Raw genomic sequence first — 25,691 nt, forward strand, 5'->3', positions numbered from 1 at the left:
TGTGACACAATTAATGGTCCCATGCACAGATCAAACTCACCCTTGTGCAAGATTTCATGCTTTGCCAAAGTTTCATCTCTACCAACGTGCCTCATTTAATCATAATGTTGAAGATTAGACTTGCTCTTAATCTTGAGCTCATGGCATATGAGGAAGGTGTCTTCTTAGTTAGTTTTGTGATGATTGCATTGTCTTGACACACTAGAACCCATAATGTGGAATTGCAAGATCGTATGTGGCTATTGGATTGCATCGTGAATAAATTGAGGAGAGGACGCAAATTATTATTCACTCCTTGCGAGCGTTTTGGTTTTGTTATCCACTAAGAAATTGCCAGAGGGAAGTTTCGATAGCAAGAGTGGTGTCCATACATTGGAGCAACTGGAATCTCAACAATAAGCTTTGGGTTGCTCCTTGAACCTCCTTCCGTTGTGAGCTCTATTCGTGGGTAAAGCACCATTGTAGTTGGGTAAGTTGGCATCTTTCCCTCTCTGGCTCTGAGGTAAACATTACAATTTTCTCTTCCCTTAGCCTTGTGAGAATCTAGAACAATTCTGATAGCTTCATGGTCTCAGTTCATAGCTTTGTCAGAGGTAATGAGTCACAATTAAGAGTGGTCTGCCTTTCTTTTCTGGGTATTATCTCTATATTTGAGCTTGCAATTTCTACTTGTGTTATCTGGCCATTCGAACGAAATATTCTGAATATTGGGAAGTTTATTGGCCACCTACAACTTGTCTTTGTTCTTTCCCTAGTTGGTCTTTCATTACTTTCTCATCTCCAACTTTAGTGTGCCCATCCCATGGATTCAAGTTCATCGACTTTCATTCTTTAACCTCATCTATATGTGACCACTGCAAAAAAGAGCATGCAATTATCGATTTCAAAATCTATAACCTGCATGTCATGTTATACCAACAAAGGGCCTCTAATTGCAACACCATGGACATAATTGTGGCTCAGCAGTAGAGAATCTCATGCTTGGAGAATTTAGTTGATGCTCCCTGCAACATTATTTTGGACCTCAAGCTACAAGGTGCCCAACTAGCCAGCCCAACGATGGAACCACCTCAGGACATTGACCTGAATCACCCAACAAATACTTCTGATTAAACAATTATGTAATGTTTGGTTTCAAATGCTTATGGCTTTTATTCCAATTTTGTCGTATACATACTACTCAGAAAATAAAATTATTGATAGACTATGGGGTTTTTGTTGTAATCTGGGTAAGGGTAGCTAGTTACAATTTGACATCCCAGATGCCCAAGAACAACTTGACAATGTAATTCTCCCAAGTATTCGCCGTGATGAGGCGCGAATTTAGTACAATGAGTACTCATTCCTGTTAACTAGCTAGTTCCCTATGACACAAAAATTTTAGTCCGTTTCTAACTAAAAAAATTCCAGGAAACCCCCAACATCCAGACACATTTACATCCCATTTTTCACTGATTTTATTTTAATTTAGTCCGACTTCTTGTTTTTCTTGGTGGAATACCTTTTCCTTTCTTTCCAACTTGAGTCTCCCCTGTGTTTTCTGCTAATTTCGTCGGATCATTCTTAAGTAAGTAAACATTATATTTTGGAATTCTTCCTCATCTGCCCGATTTGCCCAAGAAGATAATTTTCCAGCAAAATTCCTTGTGGATTTCGGAAAGGATCCATGTTCCACGAGGGTTTGCTACTTTTCCACTTTCGCCGAGTCTGGAGGATCCTCACGGGCATGTGTTTTTTCCTGTTTGATTTTTGTTGCCATTGATGCATTTTTTTTTGTAGTATTGGTTTCCTACTTATCTTATGATTCTTTCTTATTCTGAGACTCTTCCTCTTTGTATACCATATAGTGATCGCCCTGGGCTCCTTCCCACCATTTGGACCTTTGGTTATTTTTTTGAACTTTGTTGTTATGTGAACACTTGGGGCAATTTTTAATTACATGCACAATTTCATAGGATACTCTACACCTGAATGAAACATTTTCATGGTCGAGATTTTGGACCTAAACATAGTTTGGAGCCGTTAAATTAATCTCAGCAGGAAAACCCTTGTTGAAGTCCATCTCCATACATTTCTTAGCATAAGTAGTCTTATAAAAAAATTCAATTTTAGGGCTATGGAAAGAAAAAATTCCTAACACATTCCTAATAGATCAGATAACGATGGAAGATTCCAAAGTTGTAGGGGAAGGTTTAGAAGCCTTACCCAAACTGGAGCTGTGGAGATTGATGTTGTTACCAGATCAAAAATGGGAGTCCAGGACTGCATGAAGACACTGACACTACCCTAAAACCACGATTTGACTTCATAAATGGCCTTCTTGTCCTCAACATTGTCAAGAACCACAACAAGAAAACCCAGTGTCATAAGGTGAATATTCAGTTCATCTGTCAAAAGAGTTTCCATGTCTCAAAGATCCATTTGTGCAGATTTACTAGTCGTGGCCAAAATGCATTAAACTTGTAAACCAAACCTTGCTCTGCAAAATATTTTCACAACTACAAGCTTCCTCATCTAGAGGAACATTAAGGGAAGGAACTTCTTGAACCACCAGAATACGAAAACCAAATTTTAGCAGAGAACTATATGAAACCAAAGAAGAGTTTGTTTGACTGACAACCATGTTTGCAAGAAAAGCTATCTTTTTCACTAAATCACTGAGATTTTTCATTAAATGAACTACAAAAGGATTTGCAAAAGATTCACACAATCAAAACATAGATGGATCGACTAGACAAAACCTTAGTCACCACAAAAGTTTTCAAAACTTTATCCATCCTCCCTTTATATGAAGTTCCATCTCTTTTTAATAATATTAAAACTTATACCTATTTAATTTTTTTATTTCACAATCTTTAAACTTTCAACTTCATTTTATTAATTAATATTAGAATTTAAATCACCTTTTTATATTTATTTAATTTGATTTTATCTTTTATACTAAATAATTTATACTCAATCTTATCATATTTTAACAATATCAAAACTTACTTTCAACTCTTTTCATGAGACTTACAGTGAACCTCCTTTTTTAAAAACCATTCTAAAACTTTCATTTAACGTAAATAAATCCTCATTTATTTAAACCATTCTAAAACCCTTATTTATCTCCATTGTTTAATGTTATTGTTTTTAATAAATCCTCATTTATTTAAGCCATTCTAAAACCTTTATTTATCTCCATTGTTTTGAGTAATAGGAAGAATTTATTTGATCAAATTTACTTATAATTTCCAACTCATTAAATCATAAAATTTGCACTAATTTTTTTGGTTCTATTTATGAATGTAAAATTTAAAAATATTTATTAAACTGTATTTTAAATATAAAATAATAATAATGAAAATAGAAATTATTAAAATATTTATCATTATGTTATAATGATAATAAAATTATTTTCAAAATTCACTTAGAATGGGTAGCCATCATTGGAATGGCTTTATTTTGTAGTTGTTAACATTTAGTGTCAACAAGTTATAAATCACATTCAACATTATGACTTGGATATAATTGGCTGGAAACATTTATAATATAAAAACACCAATTATAGAATCTCTAAGTCACTGGAAAAACTCATTCCATATCTCATATCATGTTTCCCACCGAGCAAAAATAAAACACCAATTATAAAATCCCTAAATCATTAAAAAATTTCATTTTACTAACATGTTTCCCACCAAGGAAAATATGGGTAGAGAAAGTGGTTGTTTCATCTTATTACCATTAGGACTTACCCTTACTAGTTATTCACGTTTTTTTAGTCTCTAACACATGCCCCACAACATATTGCTCTTATTTGCATGCAAATCCATCTCTGCAACTTTGGGATTCCTTATTCTATTATGTAAAGGTTAATGGTGGATTTTGCGCCCTATATTTTATTCATTAGAATTTGTGTACAATCATGAGTTGAATCAATGGGTGATGAGAAGGGTAATAAAAGTATAACACTAAACACCAGACAATGGAGAGGACTCCTAGGTTATGACACACATTGTTCAACGAGACTGACATCAAATAATTGTGCAAATTACACTCATGTATAGAAATAATGGAATTCATGAGTTGCACCATTTCCCATATTCCTAAATTGATAACCATTAAAATGCAATCTTGTTAGACATAATTTTAGTTGTACTTCACTGTATTATTTAAATTATATACAAATTTCCAAGTTATCGTGACAATCGATGTTCTAGGAGACAAAATGATTAAAAATAGAAATTAGTAAGAGTACCTTGAGCACTTCCATCAAAATCCTTGATGGCATTTTTGTTTCTATCATGACATATCACATGCAAACATGTGCATGGTGGTAATTTATGTTATTGTCCAACGCATAAAGTCATTGGTCAAACTACAACGTTTATACATAACATGAATTTCTTCACTATACATAACATAAAATTTCTTAACGATACAAATCCAAAGGATGTATAACTCACATAAATTTTCCTCCATATGTATTTATTAAAAGATAAAATTTTTGAAAAACTCTCAACTACAATCTAAGAGCATGGTATAAATATTTACTTTGTATTTATTTAATTATTATAATTAATAAAATTATATTATTATAAGTGTATTATAATAATAATAATTTGAAGGGGTTGTAGGGGCAATTTTTTTTCTTATGAAGAAATATGTTAGAAAAATAGAATAGAGAGTGATTTTTGCAGAACACAAATCTCATACTGTATATTATTCATTTCAATAATTACATCTATAGGAAATTATACATTGACTTCGACACCTCTAGATAATGACTCCAACTCATTACATAGGAATTAACAACTCCTAGACTGACGCCTAGGGACTCATAATGACAACTACACATGACATGGAAGCATTACTTCCAACACCCTCCCTTAATGCTTACATGAAAAACACATATTACACCAATAAATAAATCTTTGTCTGACTGGTCTTTATCAACACCCACATCCACTTTGGAATCTCGCAAGCACTGCTATTTCACCACCACATCTTCGAGCTGTTACTTGATCTCCATTCAAAACGTAACCGCCTCTGACCATCATTGATGAAATTTGCAAGATCAACAATATTGACAACTCAACTCGTATGGGATTCCGCGATAAGAGCCATCATGTAGTGAACCATCCTATGGACCAACCACCATTTGTTGGATATTGCATTTTTGACTATCCGCCAATTGATAGGATGGAGGTCTGGGTACTGAATGTGCTCAAGACTTGATCAAACAACTTGACCTTACACAAGAATTGATGTTTCAGACACCAGGGCTTCCAGTTTAAGAACTACCAAGCCTTTTTATAACCAAAATTACTAGCATACAAGAATTGACGTTTCAGACACCAGGGCTTCCAATTTAAGAACCATCAATCCTTTTTATAACCAATGAAAAACACACAATAGAAAACTTCATCAACTCACACCACACAATCTACATTTGGTAAAACTAAACACCAATAAAATCACCACAAACATCATTTTCTCAGCAAACTCAACCGGAATCATTAACAACTACCACATGGCTTATAAAATAGTCACATCGAACCCTCTTATGCCCTCGTGTGAATAGTGAAACATGTGTTGAGAATTAACGTCCAATTGAGCGAATAAATCAAACCATTCGAACAAGGCTTGACTTAAAAAATGAAGACTTTCTCCTCGTGATTAGTAAACTTCTGAATTAAATGAGTCTGCAATAAGAAGTGGCTCATGCAGGTGTTGGCATCCATTTTCGAAGCAGTCAACTCCGTGACACAATACAGAAACTCCTATTTCCAACTCTATAGAAAAGTAAATGCGCTCTGACATGTGAGGCAAATAGCGCTCGCCCTCTGAGTGACAGCATGTGAATCGAGATAGCAGCGTGGAGAGAGAGGGCGAGTGCTATTTGCCTCGCAGTAAATGCGCTCTGACATGCGAGGCAAATAGCGCTCGCCCTCTGAGTGACATCACGTGAATCGAGATAGCAGCGTGGAGAGAGAGGGCGAGCGTTATTTGCCTCGCATGTCAGAGCACATTTACTTTTCTATAGAATTGGAAATAGGAGTTTCCACACAATACCACCCTTAACACCATGCTCCACAACACTAACTCTGTCAGATCTCACCATGCAACTCACATCCTCCTGACGCTTCATTTTGTTTTCAAGAGCCACAACCTGACCCTTATGATCAATTGTGTATTCCTGCTCTGCGACCTCTAGTAGATGAATGAAGCATGTATGATCTTGGTGTCTTTTCTTCACACATGATTTAGCATAGAATTGCATGGATTCGTCCACATCGGTAGAGTGACCTTGGGGCAACTCAGCGATTGTGAATCCTTCCATGCTCCCTAATCCATGTGGCTTCAGACTCAAGGCGTAGGATGAGAATAGCAAAATGCGGATCTGTGAGTACAGAGTCGCATATTCCTGCACGTGTGTTGTGATGCATGGGATACACTATTTTCATTACTTCCACTGAAACCAGAATCACAACCCTTCTATGAATGTGTCTTGAGATCAAATCGCCTGTTTCTCTGCTACAAAGAGGCTTGTTAGCACGTCGAGGGTTCAAATCATAGTGCATGTTATGGTTCTTTCTCTATAACACGTGGGCACGTCGCTCCTCCACTTGCATTGGTCCCCACTGCTCAGCCTTTATTTCCTTTCAAAGCGCAATATAGGTCGCTCTATGTATTTCCAAGCAAGAATCACCTCCCTCTTTGGAAAGCTCAAGATCAAGCAGCTCTTATTTAGCAGCGGTGAGAAGACGTTCAGATTATAGCAAAAGCATATTCATAGCAATAAAAAAGAAGAATTTAAAGATGGTAGCTTCGCTTGTAAATGACATAGAAGACGAGCCTGACAATGCCTCAAACAAAACCAGAACTGATGAAAATAGATGGCACACTCTCAAATAAGCTTTGCACACAACAACACGAAATTCACACACTAAACTAATTTATCTATTAAAAAAACAATAGAACTCAAATATCTCTCATTTACCTGGATTTCCTTAACTGGATTTCCTTAAAGGAATTAAGCCAAAACTAGCTCTGATACCATGTTAGAAAAATAGAATAGAGAGTGATTTTTGCACAACACAAACCTCACATTGTATATTATTCATTTCAACAATTACATCTATAGGAAATTATACACTGACTTCGACACCTCTAGATAATGACTCCAACTCATTACATAGGAATTAACAGCTGCTAGATTGACGCCTAAGGACTCACAATGACAACTACACAGGACATGGAAGCATTATTTCCAACCAAATAGAGATACAATATACACGGGGTTGGGAAATACCACTAACAATTAAGTGAATTTCTAGCTTTGTGACAACTGGGTTAGCGCTAGTTATCTCAAGGAGGATTCAACAACTAATAGTTTATGGAGATTCGATAATGGTCATCCAACAAGTTTATAATCTTAAGGAGATCAATCTGAAACAGGTCCAATCCTCTATCCTGCAAAGAATAAACTTGCAAATCTCAAGTTTTAAAATCATTGAGTTCTTCCACATCAAGCAACACCTTAATTCAAAAATGGACGAGGAAGCAAATAAGGCCATTGCCTTAGAATAAGGGACCTTGATTTGAAATGATATAGGTGGAGAAGATAAACCAATACCATGAAAATCCAAGGTATAAATTGGAGCATAAGTGATGCAATCATATTAAGGAGTAATAATGGTAGAAAAAGATGGATGAAGGTTCAATTTCCTCTTTTGCAACAACATCCATGTAAATCGAGCCCATATTATATTTCCTCAACATTCAAGCAACCATTTCAGGGCAACGGGATTCAAGTTTGCATGTCCACCTGGCAAAGCATGTGCTGTTATACAGAACTCAGGATATATATAGCATAGTTTTTGACACTTTAAATTTTCTTTTGTACATTATTTTTAAAATGTTAGTGATTTTCATGCTGATTTTAAAAAGTGTTAATGTCGCGTCAAGCCCTTTTCTTAGAAGACTTACTTTTTGACTTTAAATTTTCTAATGTAATTTTTTTTGTAAGCTTGGTAGGAGTACATCTTCAACATGTCCAATATATCACCCTGATCGGGGTGAGGAATTGAACCGGTGACTTCACATCAAGGAGTGCCTTAATAGAGCACCTGATCACCGTCTATCCAAGACCCCATGGACTTTTATAATGTATTAAATGTGAATAATTATTTTCTAAATTTAACAATTTTTGAAGTAGTCATCTTCTTCATAATTTTTTGTTTTTCTTTTCATTTTTTTTTGGTAGTGAGATCTTTATTTTTTTTCATAGTTAAAAAAAAAGACCAATATTTTGAAGTTTCGATCTTTTATATATTTATATATCGTTAATTAATATTTCAATGCACATCAAACAATTGTCTCTAAAAAAAAATAATTTTTAACAGTTGACATAAAAACACACATTTCGAATATAAATATAACAAAAAAAGTACACATTTTGAGACTTTTTTGCTAAAAATGACATGTCAAATAAACAATTTTTATAGGAAAATTTTAACAAAAAAAATTAAATAATAGCATTTTTTATGAATTTCATGTCAATAATAATAATAATAATCACAATTTTTTTCAAAAAATAGTGATTCACATAAAAATTAATGCGAAAATCACATAATACAAATATTGAACATATAACAACAATAATTGTATACTTATTCTTCTAAAAAAATGTCAAAATCAAAACATTACAAGTATAACTAATTAATAGTTACAAAAAATGAGCTTGATTTCCAAGCATCACTTAAATTTCATCAATAATATCACGTAATTCATACTCTTCACATTCTAGAGTTTCATCATTGTCATCTTCCATAATATTTTCCGCTTCAGTTTGCTCATTTTCCTCTTCTGATGGATCTTTGATGTCTGCGAATCTCTCAACGTATGCCTTTCCAATCATTCCATCTAATTGTGATTGAGATTCCTTTGCCTTTTTTGCCAGATGTGATTCATTAAAATCCCCTTTCCTCAAACCAACTTCTTGCATTGCATCTGGAAGAAATTTAAGAACATCAATTCTTTGTTGAATAAGTTTGCACTGTACTGGGTCTTTTTCAATGACAATGCAATTTATTCCTTTCTGTAGGCAACATGCTAGTGTTGTACCTAATCATCAAGCACAAAAGAAATAATGAAGTAAATTAGTATAATCACATAAAAATTAAAAAAGAAGATATTGAAATTCAATTTTATATAATAAAACTTACTTGAGCTTGAGAATAAATCCAAAACCCAATCTCCTTCATTTAACCTAAATCTATAAGATAATTAATCAATCACTGTGGTTTTTTATAAATGTTAACTATCTCTCATTTTGCTTCTTTATCTTCATATGTTAGTTTTTTTACAACAACATCATAAACCAGTACTTGGTTATGACTCTTTCCATCTACCCGATTAAGAAGCATAGGCTTATAGCTATCATCTTTTGTCCAAATTTCAACATGGATGAACTCACAATCACTTATAATTGGTTGATATTCGCGGTTAATAAGATTTGACTTTTTCCTGTAACATGAAATAGTAAAATTTCAATTAACTTATACATAAATGATTTTTTTAACATTAATCAAACATACAATTTGAACGTCTTACCATGTAAGCTGCATCCATGAGTTTGCTTTTCCCTTGAAGCTTGAGAATAACATTGCAAATTGTGTGTCCGAATGAAATGTTACAAATCTCCATAATGGTGATGTTGTGGCTTCTAAAAATCCCACAACCACTTTATTAAGAGCTTGATAAGTATAAGGGTCACTTTCATACTCAATGTTTGGGATATTGAAACCATGAGGAATATCTACAATAACTAGGGAATAATCCCTTTTAGGTATGAGTTTAGCAATGTTTTCACAATCACCTTGTATTATTTGATATTGGATAGTCTCAAGACCATTCCAAATGAAATGAGTAAGACTAGGATCAAGTTCAACATTAATAAGACACTGCTTTCTCAGTCTTTCCATCTTAATTTTTTCAATAAAGCTTCTAAAACTATCTGGTGCTCCATTTGCCTATGCCTTGGGTGGGCACGCCCAACCGTGGGCGTGTCGGCCTGCGGCACATCGGGCGACTGCACACCCATTGTGTTGTAGGTAGGCAGGCTCCTGCTATGCCATGAGCGGGCATGCCCACGGCCAGGTGTGCCCACACACTGCACAATGCCCCCTGGCAAGTAGGGGGTTGATTCCCGAAATCGGCCCCTGACAAGCTAAGGGCCAGGGGGGCAGGCCAAGGGGCTGATTCTCATAATTTCCCCCCTGGCCTGCCAGGGGTCTATTGGTAGGGGCCAATTCTCATAATTTCACCCTAGCCTGCAAGCTCCCTCTGTGTCGCGAGCGGGCATGCCCACGGCCAAGTGTGCCCACCCGCTGCACACCTCCCCCCTAGTAAGCAGGGGGTCGATTCCCAGAATCAGCCCTTGGCAGGCTAGGGGCCAAGGGATTGGGGTCAATTCTAGAAGTGGACCCTGGCAGGCCAGGGGGGTGATTCTCAGAATTGGCCCTTAGTAGGCCAAGGGCTAATTCTCATAATCGACCCCCTGGCCTACCAAGGGCTTATTGCCAGGGGCCAACTCTCGGAATCGCCCCCCTCGCCTGCTAGGAGCTAGGGGCCAGGGGTCGATTCCCGGAATCAACGCCTAGTAGGCGAGCCGGCCGATTCTGGGAATCGACCCCTGGCAAGCCAAGGGGCCAAGGTTAGGGGTTGATTCTCGGAATCAGGCCCCAGCAGGCCAGGGGCCAGAGGCTGATTCCCAGAGTCAGCCCCTAACAGGCCAAGGGCCAGGGACTAATTCTCGGAATCAAACCCCTAGGCTATCAGGGGCTAGGGACTTACTCCCGAAATCGTCCCCCTGGCCTAACAACAGCCAAGGGAATCGGCACTGTGGCCTGCCGGGGGCCAATTACAAGAATCGACAATTGACAGGCAAGGGGGCTGCTTTGCCCTAGGCGGGCACGCCCATGGTCGGGCGCGTCCACCCACAAACACAGACACCTGCATGCTCGTTGTGTTGCAGGCATGCATGCCCATGGCCGGGCATGCCTGTCCATAAGTACAAGCACAACGGGGTGCACCCACCCACTGTGCCTGTGCCTGTGGGTGGGCACGCCCGACTCTAGGCATGCCTTCTCGTGGCACAACGGTCGCCCCTGACAAGCCCACCATGTCATAGGAGGGCACACCCACGGTTGAGCCCAGCATGCCCACCGGTGACATAGCGGTCCCCTGCCTACCAGGGGCCCATCAGGCAAGCCTAGCCCATGTGATTTTTATTTATTTTTTATTTTTATTTTTTTAATTTTAAATGGAATCTATATTTCGTTAACTAAATGTAATTTTTTTTTAATGGAATGGGTTTTTTGTCTGGTATCCTGTGTGAACATAACAACCCAGCTGATAAATAACTACTAGTAAACCTATAGGGATTTAAAACCTGCACTCAGTTGGATTTGAACTAAAATCTACCTAGTGTAAAAAAAATCTATATTTTGAATTAATAAATTGAGCTGCTCCTGAAGACAGAAAAAAAAAATATAAATAAAAATTGTCGGCATATAACAAACTATTTTCCTGAAATTCCTCGTTGAATGATCGAAGTAAAATGGAAAATAACCTTTGAAATTCAATAATCTCCCATTGGATGTGTTGTCGATGACAATGTAGTTGCTCCACAAAATTGCTCCAATTTTTTTAACGAAATCTCAAGAAGTCTTGATGTGATGTGAGGAATAGTGATAATGAAATTTATTATGCAGCGAAAATTATGGAATTGTTTTATCGCTTCTTGAATGTGGTATTTTTTTTTTATATAAAAACTTAATATATAGTTAGTGTTATGGCAATACAGTAATTTATGTTACATGTGGGATAAAAGATATAAAATTAAAAAAAAAAAAATCAATTGTCTAGTAAATGTTATATGGTTTAAGTAAAAGATTAATTAAAGTAAAATATTTAATTTAAAATTTTAGTTTAAAGATTTTGTAAAAGATTAATTTCAAGAGAAAATTTTAGTAGAAATTTTTCAATAAATTGTATGAGAAAATTTTCGAGGGAAATACTTCAAATGAAATTTTTGGAGGGAAAATTTTCGACGAAATTTTTTGTTTCATTCTTTAAGCTATATATTATCATTAGGAAAGAGTGCATTTGTATCATTCAACCTCTTCTATCTAAAAGCCATGGATTCTTTTGATAGTGAATTTTCGGTTTGTGAAGCATCAACATCTTCGTCGCGTAACAACTCTATTCATATTGATGAATATAATGAAAATTCTTTCACTGTGAATAGAGAGTCAAATCTTCCACTTAGTCCTAATCCTAAGGACTATGAGAGCAACATTGATGAGGGTGGGATGAAGAATTTCAAATAAATAAAGAGTCACAGTTTCCACTTAGTCCTAATCCTATGGACTATGAGAGCAGTAGTGATGAAGACAAGGATGAAGAATTTCCAATAACTCGAGAGTCACATTTTCTATTTAGTCCTAATCCTAAGGACTATGAGAGTAATAGTGACGAAGGGCAAGATGAATAATTTCCAGTAAATAGAGAGTCACATTTTCCACTTAGTCCTAATTCTAAGGACTATGAGAGCAATAGTGACGAAGGGCAGGATGAAGAATTTTCAGTAAATAGAGAGTCACATTTTCCACTTATTCCTAATCCTAAGGACTATGAGAGCAACAGTGACGAAGGGTAGGATGAATAATTTTCAGTAAATAGAGAGTCACATTTTCCACTTAGTCCTAATCCTAAGGACTATGAGAGAAGCAGTGATGAAGGGTAGGATGAAGAATTTCTAGTAAATAAAGAGTCACATTTTCCACATAGTCCTAATCCTAAGGACTATGAGAGTGGCACTTACAAAGCACATGATGAAGAATATCTAGTAAATAGAGAGTCAAATTTTTCATTTATTCCTAATTCTAAGGACTATGAGGGTAGCACTGACGAAGGGAAAGATGAAGATGATGAAGAATATCCTTCAAACCAGTATTTCAAAAACACATATGATGGTAGTGAAAATTTTTCTGCAACTAAGGATGGTGATGAATATTTTTCAAACAATGATGGTGATGAATTTCCTAACTATGTTCAAAATTATCATAGTGAGGATAATATTCCTCCTATGATGATGAAAATGCATATATAGATGATGATGATTCAATGATGGAGACGTTGCGAGCAAATATTGTATCGAGGAGTAGGAGTAGACATTTTCGTATCAATCCAAGATATTCTAGTTATACAAGGGGTGGAGCAGAATATCTCATGATAAGAAGTTTTATTAGTGATATGATTTCAAGTGAATGTTGTCAAAAGGATTTCTTGAAACATATGGATTTCAAGTTTGCATTGGAGAAAAGGAAGAGATATTTGTCAATGAATAAAATCATGCAAAATTCATATTTAGTGGGGTGCATGCAATCTATATTGTCAGGTTATGGTTATTATATTGGGTCTTTATTTATCTGTAGAAAGGATTTCAAAATATTTCATTCAATTGGTAATTTTCGTCTATCAAGAATCCAAGAAAATTTAAAAAAAGATCCCACATTTTATTTAGAAGTACGTCATAAACGAGAGTTTGGGCCATTATCAAATACTGCAATGTCATGGATGAAAGACTTCTTTTCAAAGCATGGAGAGTGTATGCCAAATAGAGACACAATACATATTCCAGATAATTTCTCAAGATGAGAAATATACAACTTATACAAAGAATATGCAGAAGGTGTTGAAGGAAATGGTCAATTTATTATATATCAATATTTTGTGAAGATATGGAAGAAAAAATTCAATAATGTCTGTATTCCTAAGAAGACCAAGATGGGGGTTTGCACTACATGGGCTTCTTTTAAATAAAAAAAAGGGATAAATGTCAAGGGGCGGAAAGAGGTAAGCATCCATAACAATATTTTTTAAAATTATATAGTCATAAACTATGAAAACGTATATATTAATAGATTTATTTTATGTTATGTGTAGATTCCATTGTCAAAGCACTTCAAGAGCATTGTGAACAACAAACAAGTGAAAGGAAAAAAATGTACAAGCATCGAAATAAGTGTTATTATAATCCAAAGAAATATTTTGGTTTGATAATTGATGGTATAGACCAGAAGAAAACACTTCTACCACATTTTGTTCACACATCCAAAATTTACAGGAGGAAAATTTTATTCAGTTTCACTTGGTCGGTTGTATGGACTTGAATGGGAAAATGTTGCCAAGGGTTTACTTCACAACTCCAAATATTCATAATGATGCAAACCTGACAATAACCATAATTCATTATGTGCTTTCTCATTGGTCTGGTAATCTTCTTGAAGTTTTGTATCTACAATTGGAAAACACTTGTCGTGAAAACAAAAATAAGATTGCTTTTGGATATCTAAACATGCTTGTTGAATTGAAAATTTTTCAGAAGGTAAATGTTGGTTTCCTTCTTGTTGGGCACACTCATGACCATATTGATCATATGTTCAGTTATTTTTCACTCACATTGAGGAGGAAGGATGTTGGGATCTTGCCATCATTAATTGAATGTATTAAGAAATCGTACATGCCAGAGCCTATTTTTCATGTGTTGGAAGAAACTGTTGACATGTGAAGGTTTATTCTGGGATCACATGGTGAGGAGAAATGCATTGAACAAATTAATGACATTAGCTTCCAACATCAATTTCGTATCAAAAAAATTGACGGGAAAACACTAATATGGGACAAGAAGTATTCAACTACTACATAATCGACGTCGTCATCAGGTTTGGCATTTTTGAATTTCATTCTAAATTATCCAATATTTGCATCAAATATATTGTCATTACAATCAGTTGTTGAAGTTCATAATGCATGTAGGCAGAAGAGAGATATAAATTATTCTGATTACCTCGAAGAAATTAAAAATGTATTAGATATACATATGAGTACTTTGATATTGTTGATTCAGTTTAGTGGGAGTCCTTTTTCAATAATCAGAGTGATATCATTTCAAGATCAACAAATGAAGATATACTTTTGAAGACTCCATTTATTTGGACACAATGTGTCAACTGAACATGAGGAAAGAAACATTTTTGAACAACAACAATCTCAAGGTATTATTAATTCTTCACGAAAGATAAATGTATATTGGTTCCAGAATATCTCTTGGACAACGTGAAGCCATGGAAGACCTTTACAGGGGTTCAATACGAGAGATTAAGGAGGCTTGCATGATCACAGTGTTAACAGATGGAGATGCCAATGGATATCCATTCTGAGTTGCCAAGGTTATAAAGGTCATTATAGAAAATGAAGATGTTGTAGGTGTTGAAGTACATTGGTATGCCACAAATACACACCCCTTCAATGGTGTGTACAAGCCAAAGATGGTAGTTGATAAAAAATTTGGCGGAAAGAGAAAAAGAAAGGGTACAAATATAAATCATTGCCGCACAGACCTCTTAAAATTGGAGGATGTTGACATACTTGTTTATGACTTGAATTTAACAAAGAGATAAACTCTTCACTTCAGGACAATAGAGATTCTGAAGAGGTTGCTACCAGAAGAAACAATGTTGAGATGGAAGTTTGTTGAACCCAGTTTTAGATCTAGAATAATTTTGAAACCTGAAATTGTGGGCATTCATGTTGGCTTAGATGGGGCACTAGTTGATGAAAGAGAAGAATATGGAACAACTTCATCTGCATCTAGTCATTCATCTGAAGATGTGAATTCTAATGATGTGCAAAAAGATATGAGTGATTTTGAATAATTGTCTAAGACAATTTATATAACTAATGTTTGCATGGTATCTTGAAATAAAAATTTTAATTTCCATATGATGTTACATGAAGTTATGAGTCATTTTTATGTTTGTTGGATTATATGTTTTAATTATGATGAATTTATTTGTTTAGAATATTCACAATGCAACAATAACTTAGAGAAATAATTTATGTTTCATTCAATCTATAAGTATTGATATTTTGATTAATTTAGTCATGTAATTTGTTCATAATGTCATGGTTGAAATATGTTGAAGACTTGAAGTTTTTTAATTCTATGGTTGAATATTTTTTTTCTTTTAATGCGATGGTTAAAAGCAATTAGAATTTTAATGATATTTAGTGTCAGGTTATTATATGTTTAACGACATGGATGAAAATTGTTGGAATTTTAATGTGTTTCAAATCCCATTATTTTATCCTTAACACCATTACTAAAAAATGTTGAAATTATACCCCAGAAAGAAAAATGTTATTCTACCAACAACATTAGTGTGTTTTTTTCATTTATTTTGCACAAAAAAAATTGGTTTTTACTGTCATTTTTAAAAAATATTGAAAACTAACCCTAAAAAAAGAAAACTTCATTCCAGAATACACACTTTTCATTTTTTTCATGTTTTTTGAGGTTTTTTTGCTAGAGTTCTCGTTTTGAGTTTATAGTTCTTGTTTCAAAGTTTACGTTGTTTTATGATTAAGAGGGGATAGGAGTTAGGTTATGAGGAATGATCATCCTACATCATTTTAATAACATTTTGTGACTAGTTCCTTAAAGTTTTCACAGGCTTGGTGTTTTGTGCAATCGACTACATTATGGAATGGTTTCCTAGCTTGGAGAAGGAAGAATTTTCTTGTCAAATGGATTACCTTACGATGACAATGGAATACATGCTAAACTTATTAACCAGGCGAGGGGGAATGAGGGCCATCGAGGAGTAGATTCATCTAGTGTTAATAAACTAGAAAATTGGCCTATTTCTATCCAATGTTGACATACTACAGATGAACAACAAAATTTTGGAGCTTCTTCTAGCCAAATGGAATCAACAAATGGGTGTGGCACAATTGAAAAAGGAGCCGAAGAAATTAGGAGTGTGGGGCCAGAGGATACTCAAGTTGCGGTTGATGATACATAGTAGTGGAGGGAGGACGAGGCAGTGGAGGAAGTCCAGCTTGGGCTTCGTTCAACCAAGGTAGTAGAAAGAGGAAAGTGAAGAACTCAACCCTGAAAATTGATATGGATGTGAAGACTAGCTTATTTCTTGTTTTTAATTATGCATTACATGTATATAGTAATTTTAGGAGTATTTTGAGGACTTATAGGAATTGTCAACTCATAAGTATAAAATATAATTAATGCAGGAAGAAAGCAAGTCTTTTTTGGACTCTTGAAACCAGATTTATATGAATAGAAAAAAACCCATTTGTTTCTTTAAAAAAAAATAAAAAATTTAAGACTATAATTAAGTTAAACATTAAATTGATATACAAGATTTTCTTATTTATGAGATCAGAAATTTCATCTTAGTTTCCCATTAAAATTTCTGAATATTTATTCAAAACTGTAATTGCCTATGTATGCATCCCGATTTAAAACCCCCTCTATGGTTCATGACAAATGTGATGTTGTTGATGTTCTAGGGAATATGTTTTAGATATCTATTATCTTATGGAATAGGGGTAAAGTGGATACGAAAATATTTTTTTTGCATTTAATTATTTTTACAATATATAAGGGGAATTAAAAAAATATTTATTAATTTTATAAAAAATTGTAGAAGCGATTATTGCATCGTTAAAGCCCTATCATGCTTTTTATTATAAAGATTCAAACCATTCAAAATGTAGCCAAAGATTAAGAAGGATGATGTTTAGTAATTTGTTTTTATAGGTAATTTGTTCTACTTACAGTTGTATACTATAGGTAATTAGAACTAATTTTCATAATATAAAATAGTTTATTTGAGAGAAATTAGGGGATCTTTGTTTTTTTTTATTAACGATGAGTTGTTATTGTTCTCCTTTATTGTCTTTAAGGGTCTTATAATTTGTCGTAAATGAGCGCTGATTGGAAACTCAGGAGAGAGATGAATGTTTAGTGGTTGTTGCTTTATCAAGGTTAAAGTAGGCTCAATTTTTGACCTCTTGGATGATCCACCAAGGTCCCACAAAAGTTGTCTCCAACATGTCCATTAATTTTTTTTGCTATTTTTGGATCACAAAAATCATCTCAACATGAATTTTTTATTGGTTTCATTTTTATTGGAATCGATTAGATGAGATTGCATAGTAGATGTGAGAACACTAATGATTGTTTCATGGCATTAGAGTGCCTTCCTTGTTTCTTGGAGTTCCTTAAATTCATTATTGCCACAATTTTCAAAAGACCTGATTTGGAATTGTGAATTTCACCAAGGAGAATATGAGGGTTGTCCACTGGCTCTGAGTAGAAAGGGTTCCAATGCCATTGGTTCAGAATTCCACTGTGAGGAGAACAAGGGAGCTAGAAGAGGGATGAAAGGAGGTGGATATAGAAGCTTATCAAGGTTTTATCTGATCTAGGTGGATATTGGTGGCCACTCGCCTATTCCAGTTGGACTTCCACCATTGTTTTTTTTAGTTTTTTTAGTTTCCTTATTTGTAGCACAATGTACTATTTTTGGCAGTTTTTTCTGGTCCTGAACTTCCGGAGCCGTTTTGAGGCCCTAAATGATGTTTTTTGGGAAAACTAGAACTTGGCCATTGAAAAGTTGTAGTCCTCGAATAGATCTTTCTAACGAGGTATTGTGCGCGTCAAACGGAGATCGTATTCCAAAGTTATGACCTCGGGAAGTTGATGTACCAATTTACCCAAACGGGGCCCATAGTTTGGCGCTTCATCTCCTAGGGTTAGGTTTTTGGATTTTTAGGGTTTTCCATTATTTCTCAATAATAAATAGGCCTTTGATCCTCATTGTAACACAGTTCAAAAGCATGTAGCCGCTACATCTCTTCTCAGAGATAAGCTACCATCGCTCGAGCTAGTCTTATTTCCATTCTTTTTGTAAGCATATTTCAGAATTTGATATTAATGAAATGAAGTGTTATTTCTACTGCATCTTTGTATTTATGGTTATATCTGTAATTTGTTGTGTTTCTGTTTAAATCTGGATCAGTGGTATCAGAGCAGTCTGCTCTTTCTCTATTTTTCTTTGCATGTCCCCAACGAGGTCAGGATATAAGGAGTTAGGGCTCGATCTGGTTGAACCTTTGCAAGATTAGCCTCGCAAACCCCGACGACCGCCCATGGGGGAAGAAAAGAAAGATGAGGGGGTAGGAGATCCTATCAAAATATTGCTCGAGGAGGCCCTCGAGAAACAAAGGAACGCGATGATGGATAACTTTGCCCAGATCCTTCAACGGTTGCCCACCGGTAGTGCATCCACATCTAGTAGCCACTCTAGAGGCTCCACTCCTTTTAAGGTACAAGTAAAATTTGACATTCCCATATTTGAGGGCCAAATAGATGCAAACGTTGTAGATAAATGGTTAAATATGCTAGAAGGATATTTTTCTGTTCATGATTTTTCCAGCTGAGAAAAGATTACATTTTCTCTTCTCAAAGATGCCCACCACATCAAGGATTGGTGGGAAACCCACTATGAGCAGAAGGATGAAAGTACAACCTCACTATTTTCAGCCGCACCCACTTGGAACTCATTCTGGGATGCCATCAAGGAGCAATACTACCCTGTCGGGAGCTATGAGGATAAATACATAAAGTGGACAACACTGCTACAGGGAAGGGATCAAGATGTGCCATAGTTTACCAATGTTTTTCATACCCTTCGCACGAAGTTGGGTATCAAAGATTCTAAGAAACATTTGGTACTCAAGTATCGCAGCTACCTACACAAGTACATCTAGGATGAGATGGAGTTCCTGGATATCTCCTCACTTGGCATGACATACTGATACGCTGTCAAGATCGAGCAAAAGTTTAAATAGAAGAAGCGAGACATTGGATCTGCAAATCTGAAGCAAGGGAAAGGTGCCCCCAAACCGTAGAACAACGGACAAAGCCAAGGCGGGGTGGCCCAGGACAACCAGCCAAAGCCACAAGTAAAGAACAACACCGCGAAGACGAAAAAGGACATGGGAAAGTGGTGTGAATTCTAGAGCTCCACTCACAACACGAGTGAGTATTGGGCCAAGAAGTCATTGGTGGCCGAGATGAAGGCTTTAGAATCAGATGCAGGTTCTGACTCTGAGTTAGAACCCGACAAGGGGAATTACAAAGGGAAGCAGATTATTGATGTAGAGCCCAACGCCACAGCTGCCACCACGAAGGTCCAGAAGGAGGAACCTGAAGATCCAGAGGAGGAGGAGTGCCTCTTCCACTCTTAGATGTGGGTAAAAGGTTCCCTGCTACAGTTCATTATCGACAGCGGGAGCCAAAAGAACCTCATTTCGACAAAGTCCGTGAAGCGGCTGGGCTTACCAACCACAACACACCCACAACTGTACACTATCGGGTGGCTTCCCCAAGGACGAGATCTTCGCGTGAGCCAATAATGTCTCCTTCCATATAGCAACAAGCACTTCACGGATGAGGTATTATGTGACGTTGCTCCCCTTGATGTTTGTGATGTATTATTAGGCATGTTAGACTCCGTCTCATGTCAGAGATTGATTCTTCTTCAAAACAGGGTTTTGAAGAAGAAATCATTTAATGTATTGATTTAAATTATGTAATTTATCTTTAGCTCTTCAAAAGGCAGCAGCAAACTTCAAAGCTCCTAGCCCTGCACAAGCACAATTTGAAACATTATCAGCAACCAAAGTCTGGCAATTTATTTCTGTATATTATGCTGCCTTTCTTGTTGTTATCCTCTCTTGGAGGCCTCCATTAAATCCAGTTCAACTTCTCACAGTGCTGCAAAGGCCTTTGTTTTGAAGCGCCTTGCTTACACTTTGCTCTGAGAAATAACGAAAGTATTGTTTCTGGTGGTTCTTCATCCTATCAAGATGAGATCTTAGATACCATGGTCAACATAATATATCCAAGTTTGTTGGAAACCACAGCAAAGGTGATGACCGAATTGAAACTGTAAACATTTCATGTAATGTTGTTGGGTCGGCTTCTTGGGTTCCAACTCTGACATGCAGCAAAAGGGATAACGGGTGAAATTATGACCACAGTTACAACCACAATTCAAGATATTCAGGAAGAATTTCTGAACCTGGTTTCCAGAGAAACTGTTCTTGTTGGGCATTTATTGGAGAACGACCTTTTAGCATTGAAGGTTATTCACAATCTTGTAATAGATACAGCCCTCTTGTACAAACATCCCCGTGGCACACATTTTAAGCCGGCTTTACGAATCATTGCAAAAAAGTTTTTGAACAGATAGATTCAACAATCTGAAAATGGTCACAATAGTATTGAAGATGCAAGAGCTGCAATGGATCTAGCACTACTGAAGATTCAGAATGGGCCAGCATTTGGAAATCCTCCATGTGGTTCTCATCAAAAATTAGTTTCATTGTTGAGCGATCATGGCAGGAGATGTTCACTTATTGATCAGAAGGAAGTTTTACAACGCTATGCCCTTGGCTCATGTAATGCCATCTTGTCTCTGCCAGATGATGATGCACCTTCCAAGGCCATAAAAGAGGTGAAAAATGAACATGTGGATTTTGTTTGGACTCAGTTTTCAGAAATTAATTCATATTATGAAAACCAAATAAGAAATGCTCAAACTTTGAATGCACAAGCTGCAGAAATGATAGCATTGACAACCTGTAGTGACAAACTTGCCAAAAGCACAAAAAAGACCTTTGGCCATGAAGTTTCATCAGAATTGCAGGCAATCTTGCAGCACATGGACAAGAGGTTTAGAAACCTTTTCACTGCACTGCCAACAAATGGGTTGCTCATTATTTCAACTGGCTATGGAGATACTTGCATTGCCTTCTCTAAAAGACTAAGCGGTTGAAGGCATCTTGATAATCTTCTTTTGAGGGATAATGGAAGACTCTTTCATGTTGACTTTGGCTACATTCTGGGTAAAGATCCTAAACCGTTTCCACCACCAATGAAACTGGGCAAGGAAATGGTAGAAGCAATGGCTGGAGCAAGCGTTCCTGCTATTGCATCTGATCCGGAGAAAGGGATTCTTAAGCTTCAAGAAAAGTTCCGTTTGGATTTGGATGATGAGGATGCAATACAGTTCTTCCAGACCCTTATCAATGAGAGTGTCAGCGCCTTATTCCCCCAAATGGTGGAGACAATTCATAGATGGTCTCAATATTGGCGTTAGAGACAGAGGATATACGTATTGTACAGATGTGTCACTGGGATCTCTGAATTTTCAGCTTCTTAGTCTGAACAGGAAAGATCAGGCACAATGGGTATCATAGAGAAGATAAAGGAAATAGAATTCGAGATGGCACGGACACAAAAGAACAAAGCTACAGAATACCATCTCGGGCAGCTTAAAGCTAAGATAGCGAAGCTGAGGACACAACTATTGGAGCCACCGAAGGGTTCTAGTGGTGCTGGTGATGGTTTTGAAGTCACAAAATATGGTCATGGTCGTGTTGCTCTGATAGGATTACCGAGTGTGGGGAAATCAACACTTCTTACTTTACTCACTGGAACTCTCTCAGAAGCAGCATCATATGAGTTCACAACACTTACTTGTATTCCTGGTGTCATACACTACAATGATGCTAAGATACAACTTCTTGATCTTCCTGAAATCATTGAAGGTGCTTCTGAAGGCAAGGGTCGTGGTCGACAGGTGATTGCGGTTGCAAAGTCTTCAGATCTAGTGTTAATGGTTCTTGATGCATCTAAAAGTGAGGGTCATCGACAAATTTTAACAAGGGAATTGGAAGCAGTGGGCTTGCGCTTAAACAAGAGGCCTCCTCAGATATATTTCAAAGAGGAAAAAGACTGGTGGCATTTCCTTCAACAGCACAATGGCATTAACACATGTTGACGAAAAACTTTGTTATCAAATATTACATGAGTACAAGATCCACAATGCTGAGGTATTGTTCAATGCCACTGTTGATGATCTCATCGATGTCATTGAAGGGAACCGGAAATATATCAAATGTGTTTATGTTTATAATAAAATTGATGTTGTCGGTATTGATGATGTTGACCGGCTATCCCGGCAGCCAAATTCTATTGCCATTAGATGGTATGCCTGCTACAGATGAAGTAGCGCCCCTCCTCTGCACAGAAAGTCACTTTCAAATGTAAACAGATGATGAGTTCCAGATCATGGGGAACCTGCGGCAGACATGAGTTTGTTCTGTGATTTTCGCCAAAGATTGTTGGGATTCTTTGGAGATTTTTGTGGGATCGAGGGCGATGTGGCGCTTGGAAGGTGGAGCTATTGAATGCAGCCATGTAAACTTCTCTCGGTTTAGTTGTTACTATAAGCCGAATCGGTGGAATATTAGTTTGAAATCCGTTGTATTGGCAAATGTGACTTGGCAAACCGAACTTAAATCGGGGCTATCTATCACATCCAAAAATTGCGATTTGGTTTAAGATTTCTAATCCTGGTTCTATGGAGATCTGCGCTCCAGATGTATCGCTTAAATGGCCAATTATCAAAAGATGTAGAGGAATGCTGTTCCATGTTTAGAATAGATGAACGCCCCTTTCCTACTTTTTGTAATGACAGTTAAAACAGCGCCACTGTTTTTGGGCAGCAGTTTGATTTTATTATTGTATTCATTTTGAGTTAGATGGAAAGAGTGAGAGAGGGGAGTTTTTCTGAGCGCTGGGAGCTGCTGGAGAAGCAGAGAGTTTTTTTTTTTTTGTACAGTTTTATGACAGAGAATTGAATGGAATTTCACAGCTCTGTTTGCTGAGATTCATGTGGTATGTTGATTTAGCATAAGTTTTTCCCTTTGTCTCATATGTAAACTGTTTTGTTTCATTCACCTCATGATCATATCTATTTGAGCAAATGAAGTGATTAGGTAGGAATTCATAGTATTATATGCTCCTCCTATAAGTTTGTTCAATTCAATGTTTTCTTCTGTTTAAGGAGGATTCAAAGTATTATTTTCCCTCCTTAGCTCCTCACCAGTCTTGCCATCCCATTTGAAACCAGATTTGGTGTTAAATTGCATGCCTACCTTGCCTCAGTTGATAACCTGTGTAGTCATTATATTTCTCTGTTTCAAGCTGTGATTTTGCCCATGCAGCCCAGAAAAGCCCCGTCATTCCATTAAAAAACCCCAAAAATCATTAAATCCAACCCCCTATCAATTTACTAGCCTAAAATCTTTATTCTTAATTGGTCAGCCTAATCATATTGAAAGATCTACCGAATCTGACCCGAGAGAGCCTTCTCATACCTCGTAGGGCTAGCTACGAGGTGAAATGGTTTGATGTAGCCTTGAAGATTTACTTTTCTCAGCCTAGGGTGAAATCTCAAGCGCTAACATAGTGGCGACCATACTGGGGACAACAAACTTGTTTGTGGGTTGATGTGTTTGTTTCTTAAGTCTTAGACGGAGCCTGAAGTTACGCCAGAAGCCTTCGAAAACGCTCTTGTTTTACATCAGCGTTAGTAGATAAACGCTGCTTCAGTCAATCTCCGTGAGCTTGTGAATACGACCACTTCGATTGCATTTTACCCCAGTACATGTATCAATTTCAGATCTGATGTTGATGGTGGACAGCAGTCAGATACTTATGCAGGCTGAATCATTCACCTGGCGACTCCAATTCGATCAGACATTCCAGTGCCTGTTGATCTGTTCATGCAATGGTAGGGTATGTGGCAGACCCTGCACTTTGTGAAGCTCTAGATGGCGTTAGAGAGTTGTTAGCGGATATTGAAACTAATGAAGAATTTTTCAGTATTTTCTTTCAATGTTTGAAATCTCCGAAGCTTCATCTTGAAGGCAAAACTAGATTTTATGAGTTAGTTGTTGAAAGAGTTGAAAATGAGATTCAGTATCTCGATGAGCAAATTCAGTCTTATGATTTCCAAGACCCTAAAAAGTTCTTGGAAATCCTTCTTCCTTCACAACAAGCAATAACAGACTTGCCTATAGAGGTATACATTGACAATGTGCAGCTGGAAATATGCATTGCAGAGTTGGGGCAGCCAACAGAGGCCGGTGTCCGTGATCCTATTGCAGCATACATGGACACATTTTTCAGTTTGATTGACAGATCAGGCTGTCTTTTCCGTGACCAAGCTCAGTACTCACATGAAGGGCTGCCAGCAACTGCATCTGTGACTTCGTGGCAGCATTCTCAAGCGGCTTCAATTTCAGGTTTACTTGCATGGTTAATTTGGCATTTTAGCATTACCTGATCTATTGTTTGTACAGCAGATTAGAGTAGATTTTGTACATAAATAAGCAGCCATAAGGGCAGCATCTTGTTTTAGTTTGCTTGAAGATTGTTTCAGTTCAGTTTCAGTGTGAAAATAAATCCAGAGTTGTGTTGATGATGACTCCATTGCCCAATGGTGGAGGCACTGTCTGCTCTCCCAAAGTTCTGCGGTTCTTGGCACCTCCAGGAAGCTGCAGCTGCCATCCCAAATGGAGCCGATGTTAGACTCCGTCTCATGTCAGAGATTGATTCTTCTTCAAAACAGGGTTTTGAAGAAGAAATCATTTAATGTATTGATTTAAATTATGTAATTTATCTTTAGCTCTTCAAAAGGCAGCAGCAAACTTCAAAGCTCCTAGCCCTGCACAAGCACAATTTGAAACATTATCAGCAACCAAAGTCTGGCAATTTATTTCTGTATATTATGCTGCCTTTCTTGTTGTTATCCTCTCTTGGAGGCCTCCATTAAATCCAGTTCAACTTCTCACAGTGCTGCAAAGGCCTTTGTTTTGAAGCGCCTTGCTTACACTTTGCTCTGAGAAATAACGAAAGT

General features: G+C 36.7%; 2 pseudogenes; both read left to right on the top strand.

Annotated features, from left to right (window-relative positions):
• The first annotated feature begins 21,224 nt into the window (after positions 1 to 21,224).
• On the top strand, positions 21,225 to 21,758 carry LOC149249283 (small RNA degrading nuclease 5 pseudogene; annotated as a pseudogene).
• Positions 21,759 to 22,111: 353 nt separating this feature from the next.
• On the top strand, positions 22,112 to 22,992 carry LOC149249284 (developmentally-regulated G protein 1 pseudogene; annotated as a pseudogene).
• The last annotated feature ends 2,699 nt before the right edge of the window (positions 22,993 to 25,691 follow it).

The sequence above is a fragment of the Pinus tabuliformis genome, chromosome 7 (assembly GCF_031772625.1).
Source record: "Pinus tabuliformis cultivar Carrire ecotype Pingquan chromosome 7, CPIR1, whole genome shotgun sequence".
In the NCBI taxonomy this organism is placed as follows: domain Eukaryota; kingdom Viridiplantae; phylum Streptophyta; class Pinopsida; order Pinales; family Pinaceae; genus Pinus; species Pinus tabuliformis.